This window comes from Hyla sarda, chromosome 1 (assembly GCF_029499605.1).
Source record: "Hyla sarda isolate aHylSar1 chromosome 1, aHylSar1.hap1, whole genome shotgun sequence".
Taxonomy (NCBI): domain Eukaryota; kingdom Metazoa; phylum Chordata; class Amphibia; order Anura; family Hylidae; genus Hyla; species Hyla sarda.
Window position 1 is genome coordinate 270,424,075 of NC_079189.1, and position 12,659 is coordinate 270,436,733.

General features: G+C 43.9%; 2 protein-coding genes across 5 annotated transcripts in view; one reads left to right on the forward strand and one right to left on the reverse strand.

The window, feature by feature from the left end:
* LOC130368515 (zinc finger MYM-type protein 1-like) overlaps window positions 1-12,659 on the forward strand; it is a 352,083-nt gene that overhangs the window by 255,890 nt on the left and 83,534 nt on the right. The window contains exons 1-2 of one of the 3 annotated variants that reach the window (XM_056572307.1): window positions 1,114-1,319; window positions 3,259-3,445. The exons of 1 other annotated variant lie outside the window; for it this stretch is intronic. The gene's annotated coding sequence lies outside the window, so the exon portion shown is untranslated. Of the gene's footprint in view, window positions 1-1,113; window positions 1,320-3,258; window positions 3,446-12,659 lie in introns of those variants that run through there. One more of the 3 variants, XM_056572291.1, reaches the window with a different exon arrangement.
* The window catches only part of NRTN (neurturin), a 580,165-nt gene that overhangs the window by 27,437 nt on the left and 540,069 nt on the right, over window positions 1-12,659 (reverse strand). The gene's annotated exons all lie outside the window — the stretch shown is intronic.

Sequence of the window (12,659 nt, forward strand, 5' to 3'; positions counted from 1 at the left end):
CTGTGCTGTGACAGTCACTTCTAGGGATGTCCCGATACTAGTATCGGTATCAGGGCCGATACTAGCCATTTACATGGTATCAGGGACTCGTTTAATGTCCCCGATACCATGTCCGATACCTGCTGCCGCTCTGCTGCCCCTTTCTCCGGTCCTCCCGTCCGCTTCATAGTGTTTCATGGAGGAGCATGTGACACACACGTCACTCCGCCTCCTCCCCCGCGCCCAGCGTAATGCTACGGAGGAAGCGGAGTGACGTATAGGTCTCATGCTCCTCCATAGGACGATATGATGTGGACTGGGAGGACGGAAGAACGGGGCAGTGGAGCGGTAGTACGCGACGAGGACAGCCGCAGGTGAGCTGTGTGCTGCTGCTAATGTCTACAGGGGGGCTTGCTGTCTAAAGGGGGGCCCTGCTGCTGTCTAAAGGGGGGCCCTGCTGCTGCTGTCTAAAGGGGGCCCTGCTGCTGCTGTTGTCTAAAGGGGGGCCCTGCTGCTGTCGTCCAAAGGGGGGCCCTGCTGCTGTCGTCCAAAGGGGGGCCCTGCTGCTGTCGTCCAAAGGGGGGCCCTGCTGCTGTCGTCCAAAGGGGGGCCCTGCTGCTGCTGTCTAAAGGGGGGCCCTGCTGCTGCTGTCTAAAGGGGGGCCCTGCTGCTGTCTAAACGGAAGTAAGTGTCTCTGAATGGCAGGTAGGAAATGTGGTCAACCTATATCTGCCCCCGGAGCGCTTCTATATACATATGCAGCCTCCGCTCTATGAATGAATAGTATATCAGCATCACAGCAACACAGCACATCCAGCAGCCGCATGGCCAGATGCTGACAGATATTCTATTCATTCATAGAGCGGCGGCTGCATATGTATATAGAAGCGCTGTGGGCGGCAGATAACGCTATATATCTGCCCAAACACCCCCCCCCCCCCCCCCCCAGCACATTATACACAGCCTCCGCTCTATGAATGAATGGTATATCTATCAGAATCATCTGGCGTCGCTAGTGGCCCCCCCTAGATCAGGCCGTGCCCCCCCTTGTGCCCCCCCAATTTAAAATAAATGGGGAGCCCTGCCACCTAGGACATGTACCATTACACTGCGGGCTCCACATCTCTTCTCTTCAGGTTCCTGCTGCCGTCGGGTCTGGAGGAGGGGGAGGGCATTCATGGCACGGCAGCCTGAAGAGGCCAAACAGCAGGTCATGAAGATGTGCCTGCATGCTGCCTGTGCCGAGTCCTGTGCCCCCTCCTCTCAGCTGTGTTATCTGCTATTGACCCCTCTGTGACCATCCAGGGATGAAGACAAAGTCAGAGGAATGTCTGCATGAGGTTAGTGTAGTGTTAATGAAAGTGTATGTGAGTGTATACAGGGTTATGGGAGTGTGTGTGTGTGTGTGTGTATAAAGTGTTATGGGAGTACATGTGTGTATACAGTGTTATGGGAGTGTATGTGTGTATACAGTGTTATGGGAGTGTATGTGTGTGTATAAAGTGTTATGGGAGTGTATGTGTGTATATAAAGTGTTATGGGAGTGTATGTGTGTGTATAAAGTGTTATGGGAGTGTATGTGTGTATATAAAGTGTTATGGGAGTACATGTGTGTATACAGTGTTATGGGAGTGTGTGTGTGTATAAAGTGTTATGGGAGTGTATGTGTGTGTGTTTAAAGTGTTATGGGAGTACATGTGTGTATACAGTGTTATGGGAGTACATGTGTGTATACAGTGTTATGGGAGTGTATGTGTGTGTGTGTGTGTGTGTGTGTGTGTATAAAGTGTTATGGGAGTGTATGTGTGTGTGTGTTCAAAGTGTTATGGGAGTAAATGTGTGTATACAGTGTTATGGGAGTGTATGTGTGTGTATAAAGTGTTATGGGACTGTATGTGTGTGTATAAAGTGTTATGGGAGTACATATGTGTATACAGTGTTATGGGAGTGTATGTGTGTGTATAAAGTGTTATGGGAGTGTGTGTGTGTGTGTATAAAGTGTTATGGGAGTGTATGTGTGTGTGTTTAAAGTGTTATGGGAGTACATGTGTGTATACAGTGTTATGGGAGTGTATGTGTGTGTAGAAAGTGTTATGGGAGTGTGTGTGTGTGTGTGTGTGTATAACGTGTTATGGGAGTGTATGTGTGTATAAAGTGTTATGGGAGTGTATGTGTGTGTATAAAGTGTTATGGGAGTACATGTGTGTGTATACAGTGTTATGGGAGTACATGTGTGTGTATAAAGTGTTATGGGAGTACATGTGTGTGTATACAGTGTTCATGAGAGTGCATGTGTGAATAATGGTATGTTCATACAGCAGAATTTCCACTGGAAATTCCACCATCATTTTTTGCCCATTGACTTTAATGGGATTCTGCTGTCCCATTCAGACAGCAGAATTTCTGCGGAACTTCCGCATTCCACAAAAATATAAGATTAGTCTTATTTTGCAGAATTTCACAGCGGAATCCCATTAAAGTCAGTGGAGCTTGAATTTTGGCAAAATTCTATGTTCTGAGAACACTGAAATTCTGCCAAAATTATGCCCAAATTCCACCAAAAGCTTTGCTGAATAGAATTTCTGCGGAATTGCAGAAATTCTGCAGTGTAAACATACCCTAAGTCCAGGCCTCAATAGAGGTCATCAAACCCATGGCAAAGTGTGTGGTAGTATTGTATTCAGATGGCATGGTGTGTCGTAGTACTATATTCTGAGTGCACTGGGTGTGGTAGGATTATATTCAGAGTGTGCACTGTGTGGTAGTATTATATTCAGAGGGTGCAGTGTGGTAGTATGTCCAGAGGGTGCAGTGTGTGGTAGTATTATATTTAGAGGGCGCAGTGTGTGGTAGCATTATATTCAGAGGGTACAGTGTGTAGTAGTATTTTATTCACAGGGTACAGTGTGTAGCAGTATTTTATTCAGAGGGTACAGTGTGTGCCAGTATTCAGGGGGTACAGTGGGTGGCAGTATTATATTCAGGAGGTACAGTGGGTGGCAGTATTATATTCAGGGAGCACAGTGTATGACAGTATTACATTCAGGGAGCACATTTTCTGGTAATGTTACATTCAGGGGGTACAGTGTGTGTCAGTTTTATATTCAGGGGGTACAGTGTGTGTCAGTATTATATTCAGAGGGTACAGTGGGTGGCAGTATTATATTCAGAGGATACTATGTGTGGCAGTATTTTTTTCAGAGGGAACAGTGTATGGCAGTGCTATAATCAGCGGATAGGGTATTTAGCAGGGTGATAATAATTATTGTCTTCATACAGAGAATAGGTATCTGCTGACAAAGTGAGGAACCAATGTGCGGACGTCACATTTTACATAGAAGATGGAAGAAGACATGGCATCTGGACCACATGGAAAAGAAAAGGAGAGACAACAGAGAAGACCTCACTCAGGTCATTCATATCACTGTGTATTCTCCTGACTGTCCCATCAGAGCTGGAGTCACTTGTAAGTTCCGCAGTGATGATGGGTGAAACTGTACCACAATCTGTAGCTCTCCAGCTGTTACAAAACTACAACTTCCATCATACCTGAGGCTCTCCAGGCATGATGGGAATTGTAGCTTTGCAACAGCTGGAGAGCTACTTAAACCAAGGTGATCGATCGGGGTCCCAGCAGTTGGACCTCCACCAAAAAAGGTTGCTTATTCTAAAATGCCCAGACCTATTTTTGGTCCCAGTCTGGCCCTGGCTGTAAGTCACTGATATCATTGTGAATTGGCACTAGCTGTAGTCACTGATATGGGACAGCCGAGGCCGGGTAAGGGGGTTGTCTCGAAAGTGGGGTTTGGGGGGCCCAGAGCAATTTTATGCATTGGGGCCCTGTGATTTCTAGCTACGCCCCTGTGTATATATACACACACTCCTTTTAAAATTACCCCCCAACTTTTGTCACTGGTCCCCCATGTGCCCCCCCCCCCCTAAATTTAAATGCTGGAGATGCCACTGTCTTGCCGGCGGCTGCTGGATGCCTTCTGATAGATATACCATTCACATATAGTGCTGCAATGGAAAATTAAGACAAATGCGCCGGCGGGGGTCACATTAAACTCTGGTGGGGGGGTATAGATATATACATATAAATGCGCTGGCGGGGGTCATATTTTTAGTAATGCGCTGGCGGGGGTCATATTTTTAGTAATGCGCTGGCGGGGGTCATATTTTTATTAATGCGCTGGCGGGGGTCATATTTTTAGTAATGCGCTGGCGGGGGTAATAACTTTATTAATGCGCCAGCGGGGTGTGTATATATATATATATATATATATATATATGCACCAGCAGGGGGTATATATATATATATAAGCGCCAGCGGGGGTCGTAACTTTATTAATGCTCTGCTTTACATTTACTAAATTGTTCCATCTTTTTACCAAAAAAGATTTGTTGTTTTTTGTTGTTTTTTTTATTACTTCCAAGTTTAAATTTTTTTTAAAGGTCCTATAAATAGCAATGTGTGGCTGAATTATCTAACCCTTTGACAAGGAAAAATTGCTGTGTTGCCCATAGTGTTTCCTGATTTTAGATTGTGGTGTCCTTTTAAAAAATGCTCTGTGGAAAATGCCTGTGCTTTTGGCGTCTCCAAGCGCTTTCTTAGGTAATAAAAAAATGTGCAATATTTATCAAGTCTGTGCACCTTTTTTGTAAATAAGGCGCACAGCCGTCGAAAAGAATGCAAAAAAAATTGCATAAAAAGCTGCTTCTCACAGACAATATTGATAAATCTCCCCCCAGGTGTACAAATAGAACTGTGTGTAAATTTAGAACTTTGCACGAAATTTATCATGTGCCTTGCACAAGTATGGTGAATTTCATGCAATTGCACCAAATTTAGACCAACCAAAATGATCTAAAAAAGACTTCTACCTACACCAACATTGATACATGTCCCCCCTAGTTCCCACGGTTCAAACACTCAGTTAATTGCCAATTAATCTAGTTCCCACGGTTCAAAGGCTTTCTTAATTATTAATTGACCTACATTTGTCAATAACGAGTAAAAAAGTTAAACCACATCACTGTAACACTCCATCCCACCCCAGGACTCGAACCACTGCACAGTCTCCCATCCACTGTACTGCTGAGACCCTTCTGCTTATCTTACAGGTTTATATACCGTGAGATCCTCATAGACCACAATGGGCCTATTGGTTTCAACAGGCAAAAAATCACAGAGTTAATGCACTAGTTCAGTGGTCTCCAACGTGCGGACATCCAGATGTTGCAAAACTACACCTCCCAGCATGCTGGGAGTTGTAGTTTTGCAACATCTGGAGGTCCGCAGGTTGGAGACCACTGCACTAGCCCATTAGTTCCCTATACCATTAAAGATGGGACGGCTCAATATTCGTGAATATGCGCATATGCGAAGAGCAGAGAGGGATGATCGGTGATCACTGTGATGTGTACTGTGAACAAAAAAACAAACAAAAAAAAAGCAAATATTCGTAATTGCAAATATATAGTGCTATAATTGCAATATTCGCAAATATGCGATATTCGCAATTAAAATTCGAATTGCGAATATTCGTGAGCAATACTACTATATATTAGGAAGAAGTGCCCCAGTAAATTTGATAAAGTATGGAACCCATTGCTGCTATTGAATAAAACAATAGATGTCCCGTGCTGGGATGTACGAGGCAGTTAGAGTCCCTTTTCTCTTTTCCCCTTTTTCTTTTGTCCTCTATGCGTGCGGCAGGGGTGGTGGAGTAGCCGGTGTGTGTGTGCGCATGTTTGTGTTATGGGCATTGTATTTGGGTACCATGGTCCCTATTATCATTGGTTATGTGTGTACTAAAGTGCTGCTTTCAGTTCTCTGATATAGGCCCTGAATGTTCTTGGATTTCTACCTGATACCTAATGGACAATTGTGTTTGTACTACTCCTGAACTTAACAAGCTGGCTGTGTACTGTCTGACTGCATACAGTTTTCATACTTGAGCACCTCTCAATGTTGAACACATATTTGTATGTTGGTTTTTGTTCTAATGTAATGTACCTCAAAACATTATGTCACAGCTGCGCTGGTCGCCGTGGGCCGACTTTTTGTCCTCCCCTGAGTATCGGGCCCTGTCCCTGTCTTCTCCTCGGCCCGTCTCTACTGTGAGGGACTGTCCTCCTTTACTTGTCTCCCCTCCTTTGTTTCTGGCTCCCTCTACCCCTCCCCTACTGCCCCCTACTGGCTTTTCCTCTTGGCTCTTTGCGACATCCTTTTTCTCCTCCCTCCTCACCTTCTCATCTCTACCCCACCCTCCTAGTGGCCTTTCTTATGATCCTCCCCCCCCCCCTAGTTTCCCCTTTTTGTGTCTTGTCTATGTGTGGTTCTTTGTGGTTTACTTTAGTAGTGTATTGGGCCTCCCCGCCTGTCTAGCCCACTTAGTTTTCAGCTGTGCCATGATAGTATGAGTGGTTGGGGCCCAGATATGCTGTTACAGGTTCCAGCGCTTGCACGACCTAGCTGCCTGAATGTTCATACTGAAAAGTCATTGTTCCCCTTCACGTTGGCTAGATGTCCTAGATTGCTTGTCTCTCTTTCCTTACCGGAGGCCTCCCTGACCTCGCTAGTGGTATGTTTGTTCCCTGTAGGCTCTAGCTGTACAACCCTCACTTGTGGACCGAAAGCCGGCGTCCAACTGCCGGAAACTACATTGTCTCGGTTTTATTGACCTGCCTACTTTGTGCTATCTAACGCCTGACCGGCTTATATTTATGTTTCAGTACTGACTGTATGGACTCCCCATTTCCGCTGTCTGTTTTTCCCCTTTTTTTTTGATTGTTTGATTTCCGCCTCCTTGGAGCGGATGTTGTCTTTGTTATTAATGTTCAATAAAAACTTTTGATTCGGAAAAAAAAAACATGTCACACAATGACGTAACATTATGATCAGTCATAAGACATCATATGATCAGTCATTACTGTCCACTCATCCTCCCTCTCAGTCACTATTACACTTATCTCCCCCTTGTCCCAGTGATTACTATCCCCTCATTTCCCTCCTTTGTGTCAGTTATTACCATCCTCTCATATCCCCCCTGTGTGTCAGGTATTACTGTCCTCTCTTCTTTTGTCCCACCTGCGTGTCACATTTATTACTGACCCCTCATCTTCCACCTGTGTGGACAAAGTTATAACTGTCTCCTCACCACTTTTTTCATGAATTTTATAGTTTTCCTGAAACTTGTATTATATCATCCTAGTTGTGTGATAGCAGCAAAGTAACAAAAACACCAGCAAGTAACACACATCTGTCCTGTTAGGGCATTTTTGGTAAATATTATTGTTTTCATCAAACACGTTTTATATATTTCTAGTTGTTAAATAGCAGCAAAGTAAAAAGGGCATGCATGTGACACAGATCTGCCCTTTTACTAAAGTTTTCATGATTATTATAGGTTTCTCAAACACCTAGTATATCTTTCTAGTTGTTGGTAGGGACTCTATCATAAGAGGTGTGGCGTTTGGGGAAAATGGTTTTGTGAGATGTCTCCCTGGTGCTACTGCTAGCAGAGATAGCCTCCCAAAACAATGCCAGAACTTGCATGTAGCACATAGGTCAAATGAAGAAAAGCTCAGAGTCTTGTCTACTAATGCTCACAGTTTAGGGAAAAAGATCAATGAACTTGGCTCAATAATGACATATGAGAATGTAGATTTAGTGGCTGTTACTGAGACATGGTTTAGTGAGAGTAATGATTGGGATATATCAATATCAGGGTACTCTTTAAATAGGAAAGTCAGAGAAGGCAAGAAAGGGGGAGGGGTGGCCCTGTATGTGAAAGAAAGCATAAATTCTAACCTAATACAATTATCTGAGTCCAACTTAGAGTCAGTTTGGCTTACACAGCAGTTTGGTAATCATGCATGACATTAAAAGGGGAAGTTATCATTAACCCCTTAAGGACCGAGGGTTTTTCCGTTTTTGCATTTTCGTTTTTTCCTCATTGCCTTTAAAAAATCATAACTCTTTCAATTTTGCACCTAAAAATCCATATGATGGCTTATTTTTTGCAGCACCAATTCTACTTTGTAATGATGTCAGTCATTTTGCCCAAAAATCTACGGCGAAACGGAAAAACAAATCGTGAGACAAAATCGAAAAAAAACACTTTTGTAACTTTTGGGGGCTTCCGTTTCTACGTAGTACATTTTTCGGTAAAAATGACACCTTATCTTTATTCTGTACGTCCATACGATTAAAATGATATCCTACTTATATAGGTTTGATTTTGTCGTACTTCTGGAAAAAATCATAACTACATGCAGGAAAATTAATGCGTTTAAAATTGTCATTTTCTGACCCCTATAACTTTTTTATTTTTCAGCGTATGGGGCGGTATGAGGGCTCATTTTTTGCGCTGTGATCTGAAGTTTTTAGCGGTACCATTTTTGGTAGGACTTATTGATCACTTTTTATTCATTTTTTCATTATATAAAAAGTGACCAAAAATGCAGTATTTTGGACTTTGGAATTTTTTTGCGCGTACGCCATTGACCGTGCGGTTTAATTAAGGATATATTTTTATAATTCAGATATTTCCGCACGCGGCGATACCATATATGTTTATTTTTATTTACACTGGGTTTTTTTCTGGGAAAAGGGGGGTGATTCAAACTTTTAATAGGGAAGGGGTTAAATGATCTTTATTCACCTTTTTTTTCACTTTTTTTTTTGCAGTGTTATAGTTCCCATAGGGACCTATAACACTGCACACACTCATCTTTTACATTGATCACTGGTTTCTCATAGGAAACCAGTGATCGATGATTCTGCTGCTTGATTGCTCATGCCTGGATCTCAGGCACTGAGCAGTCATTCGGCGATCGGACACAGAGGAGGCAGGTAGGGATCCTCCAGCTGTCCTGTAAGCTGTTCGGGATGCCGCGATTTCGCCGTGGCTATCCCGAACAGCTCCCTGAGCTAACCAGCATACTTTCACTTTAGACGCGGCGTACGTTGAACGCTATTAGCCACGGGTCCCGGCAGTTGTTAGAGGCCGGGCCCGATTCGCTATGACGCAGGGCCACACCGCCGCGTTATAGATCGGGAGTGGACACAAGGGGTCCTTAAGGGGTTAAAGGCAGAGTACCTCTTTAAACTTTAATCATTCTGATGTGAGTCCCTATGAGACTAGAACTGTTTCCGTAGAGTCCAGAAGAAATGGACATTTTTAAAAGTTGTTTTATTAAAAGCAACAGATAATTGTATCAGTAAAAGCAAAAAAAAAAAAAGAGGAAGAGATTACTATGGTACTCAGCAAAAGTGGCCAAAATCATAAAAATCTAAAAGCTAGCATTCAGTAATTATAAAAAAAAAAAAAAAACAATGAAGATAAGGAAATCTATTAGATTCAGCAGAAAGAGGCCAAGCAGGTTTATAAGAACTTTTAAAGTGCAAGCAGAAGATTAACTAGCTCAGTCACTGAAGAAAGGAGAGAAGACATTCTTCAGATGAATAATGGAAATTAAAACAAGGAATAAGTTAAAGTTAAAAACAGAGGAAGGAAAATATGTAAAAGAGAATACAGGACTAGCTGACTGCCTTAAATATTTCTGTTCAGTTTTTATAGAAGAAAATGATGGAAAAGGACCTTAGTTAGGGATAAAGACTAAAATTGTTTGATGCACGTGTCTTTTCAGAGGAAGAGGTTCTAAGTCAGCTGTCTAAAGTTAAGACAAATGAGTCATATGTGCCTGATGAGATATACCCATAAATACTAAATGTGCTAGCAAAACTGTAAACAGATTAATTTAACCAATCACTGGTAACAGGTGTTGTCCCAGATGATTGGAAGTTAGCAAATGTTGTCCCCATTTATAAGAAAGGTAGGAGAGAGGAATCAGGGAACTATAGGCCAGTAAGTCTGACCTCAATAGTGGGGAATATAATGGAAACTTTACTAAAGGATAGGATCCCATGGATAGCAAGATGAAAAACAGTATGGGTTTACTTCAGGGAGATAATGTCAAACTAATCTTATTGATCCTTTTGACTGGGTGACTAAAATAATAGATGGTGGAGGTGAGGAGAAATCGCTTATCTAGCAAAGATTTATCAATAAACTGCAGTCATTGAGCTTGGACTCCCATATTGTGGAATTAATTAGGCAGTGGCTGAGGGACAAACAACAGAGGGCTGTAGTCAATGGAGTGTATTCAGAGCAAGGTCTTGTTACAAGTGGGGTACCTCAGGGATCTGTACTGGGACCCATTTTGTTTAACCCCTTCAAGGGTGTACATGTATGCCCTCGTCCTGCTCCCCTCCTATGATGCAAGGTCACGAGCCTGGACCTGTCACTAATACTGGACATAACCATTTTAGTGATGTCCGGCATTAACCCCTTAGACGTCGCCATCAAAGTTGATTGCGGTGTTCCGATCAGCTTAGAGGATGGCAGGAGGGCACTTACCTGCCTCTTTGTTGTCCAATCGTTGCTAGGATGCTCCAGCCCTGCTCTGCAGACTGGAGCAATTGAGCACCGATAATACTGATCAATGCTATGCTATGGCAAAGGTTTAAAAGTAATATGGGGAAGTATTACTTTAGTGAGTAGTGCATGCATAGAATAGCCTTCCTGCAGAAGCGGTAGCTGCAAATACAGTGAAGGAGTTTAAGCATGCATGGGATAGGCATAAGGCTATCCTTCATATAAGATAGAAATATGTATAAGGCTATCCTTCATATAAGGTAGGGACAAGGATGATTCATAAGCATTCAGAATACTGGGCAGACTAGATTGGCAAAATGGCTCTTATCTGCCGACACATTCTATGTAGTTGTGTAATAGCAGAAAAGTAAAAAGGGCGTGCATGTGAAACAGATCTTCCTAAATATTATTGGTTTCCTCAAACACATGGGGGGAGCTGTATCATTGCATTTAGACCATTTTTCACGTCTACAAATTTTGCGCAATTGCGCTTTTTTTGCATAGAGCTGCTTTTTTTTGGTGGACAGTTTTCTAAAGTTGTCACCAGTTTGGTCTACCGTACACCACCTAATCCAGTGAACTGGTATATATCAATTGCGCAAAAAAAAGTAGATTCTTTTTTGCGCAATTGCGCTTTTTTTTGCAAAATAAGTAGTCTAACCTAAGAGTGCTAGCAAGTACTCGTAGAAAATGGCAGACGGTGGAAGATGCAGGTGGGGGATGCAGGAGCCGTGTCTCAGCACTGCAGTACTACAACTACTCCCATTATGGGACATAATCTGTCCCATAATGGGAGTAATTGTAGTACCGCAGCGCTGAGAGACGCACATCCCCCATCTGCGGGACTCTATTGTGACTGTTAGGACTACTACTCCCATCATGGACAGACTCTGTCCATGATGGGAGTTGTAGTCCTGGGGCTGAAGGACAGATCGCAGCAGGTCATTCTCCAGAGACCCGCTGCAATCTGCATTTATTAACTTAAAAAGCCGGCGGTGCATGCGGCTCCACTGTGCTGCCGACGGCTCCCGTATGCAGATGTCACGATTCATAATCCCCGCTGCCGGGAGACAGGAGCTCTGATTGGTGGAAAGCTATTCACCACTATTCACCAATCAGAGCTCCTGTCTTCTGATGGGGATTATGAATTGTGACAGGTCTATACAGGGGAGCGAGTGGAGCCGCTTCTACAGTATATAATTGTTATGTGTACTGTACCCCGCAGTGTGATTGACAGGTCCCCAGCGCAAGTGTCCGGCCCCACTGACCTTTACATGTTGTAAATCTTCATGATACACACTGCCCGTCCTCCTCTTCATTCTTCTGATGCCGGAGACGATCGGCTTCTGTATCATAGTCTATAGACAGAGCGCTCCCTCCCTGCGGAGGCAGGGCTGGGGCCAGACAACAGCAGGGGGCGCTCTGACTATAGTGAAAGCAGAAGCCACGTGTCTCCGGTATCAGAAGAAAGAAGAGGAGGATGGGCAGTGTGTATCATAAAGATTTATAACATATAAAGGTCAGTGGGGCCGGACACTTGCGCTGGGGACCTGTGTGTCAATCACACAGCGGTCCCAGCGCTCACTTTACAGGGGGTCACTATTAGTCTGTGGTGGGGAAATACACATAACAATTATATACTGTAGAAGCGCCTCCACTCGCTCCCCTGTATAGACCTGTCACAATTCATAATCCCTGCCAGAAGACAGGAGCTCCGATTGGTGTATAGTGGTGAATAGCTTTCCACCAATCAGAGCTCCGGTCTTCCGGTGGCGGGGATTATGAATCGTGACATCTGTATACAGGAGGCGGCGGGGAGTGCAGTTTTGCCGCCAGCTTTTTAAGTTAATAAATGCAGATCGCAGCGGGTCTCTGGAGAATGACCTGCTGCGATCTGTCCTTCAGCCCAAGGACTACAACTCCCATCATGGACAGAGTCTGTGCATGATGGGAGTAGTACTAACAGTCACAATACAGTTTCGCAGCTGGGGGATGTGCAAGAGCCATCCCTCAGCACTGCGGTACTATAACTACTCCCATCATGGGACACAAAATGTCCCATGATGGGAGTAGTAGTCCAAGGGCAGACTGACAGATCTCAGAGGTCTCACTCTTGAGACCCCTTGCAACTTCTCCGCCCCTGCCCCCTAGTGATGACATCATTAGGGTGCGGAGCTTCACAGTCCAGGCCTGAAGCCAGGGTGGTAAGTATGGCTCTGTTCTCATTATGTGTTT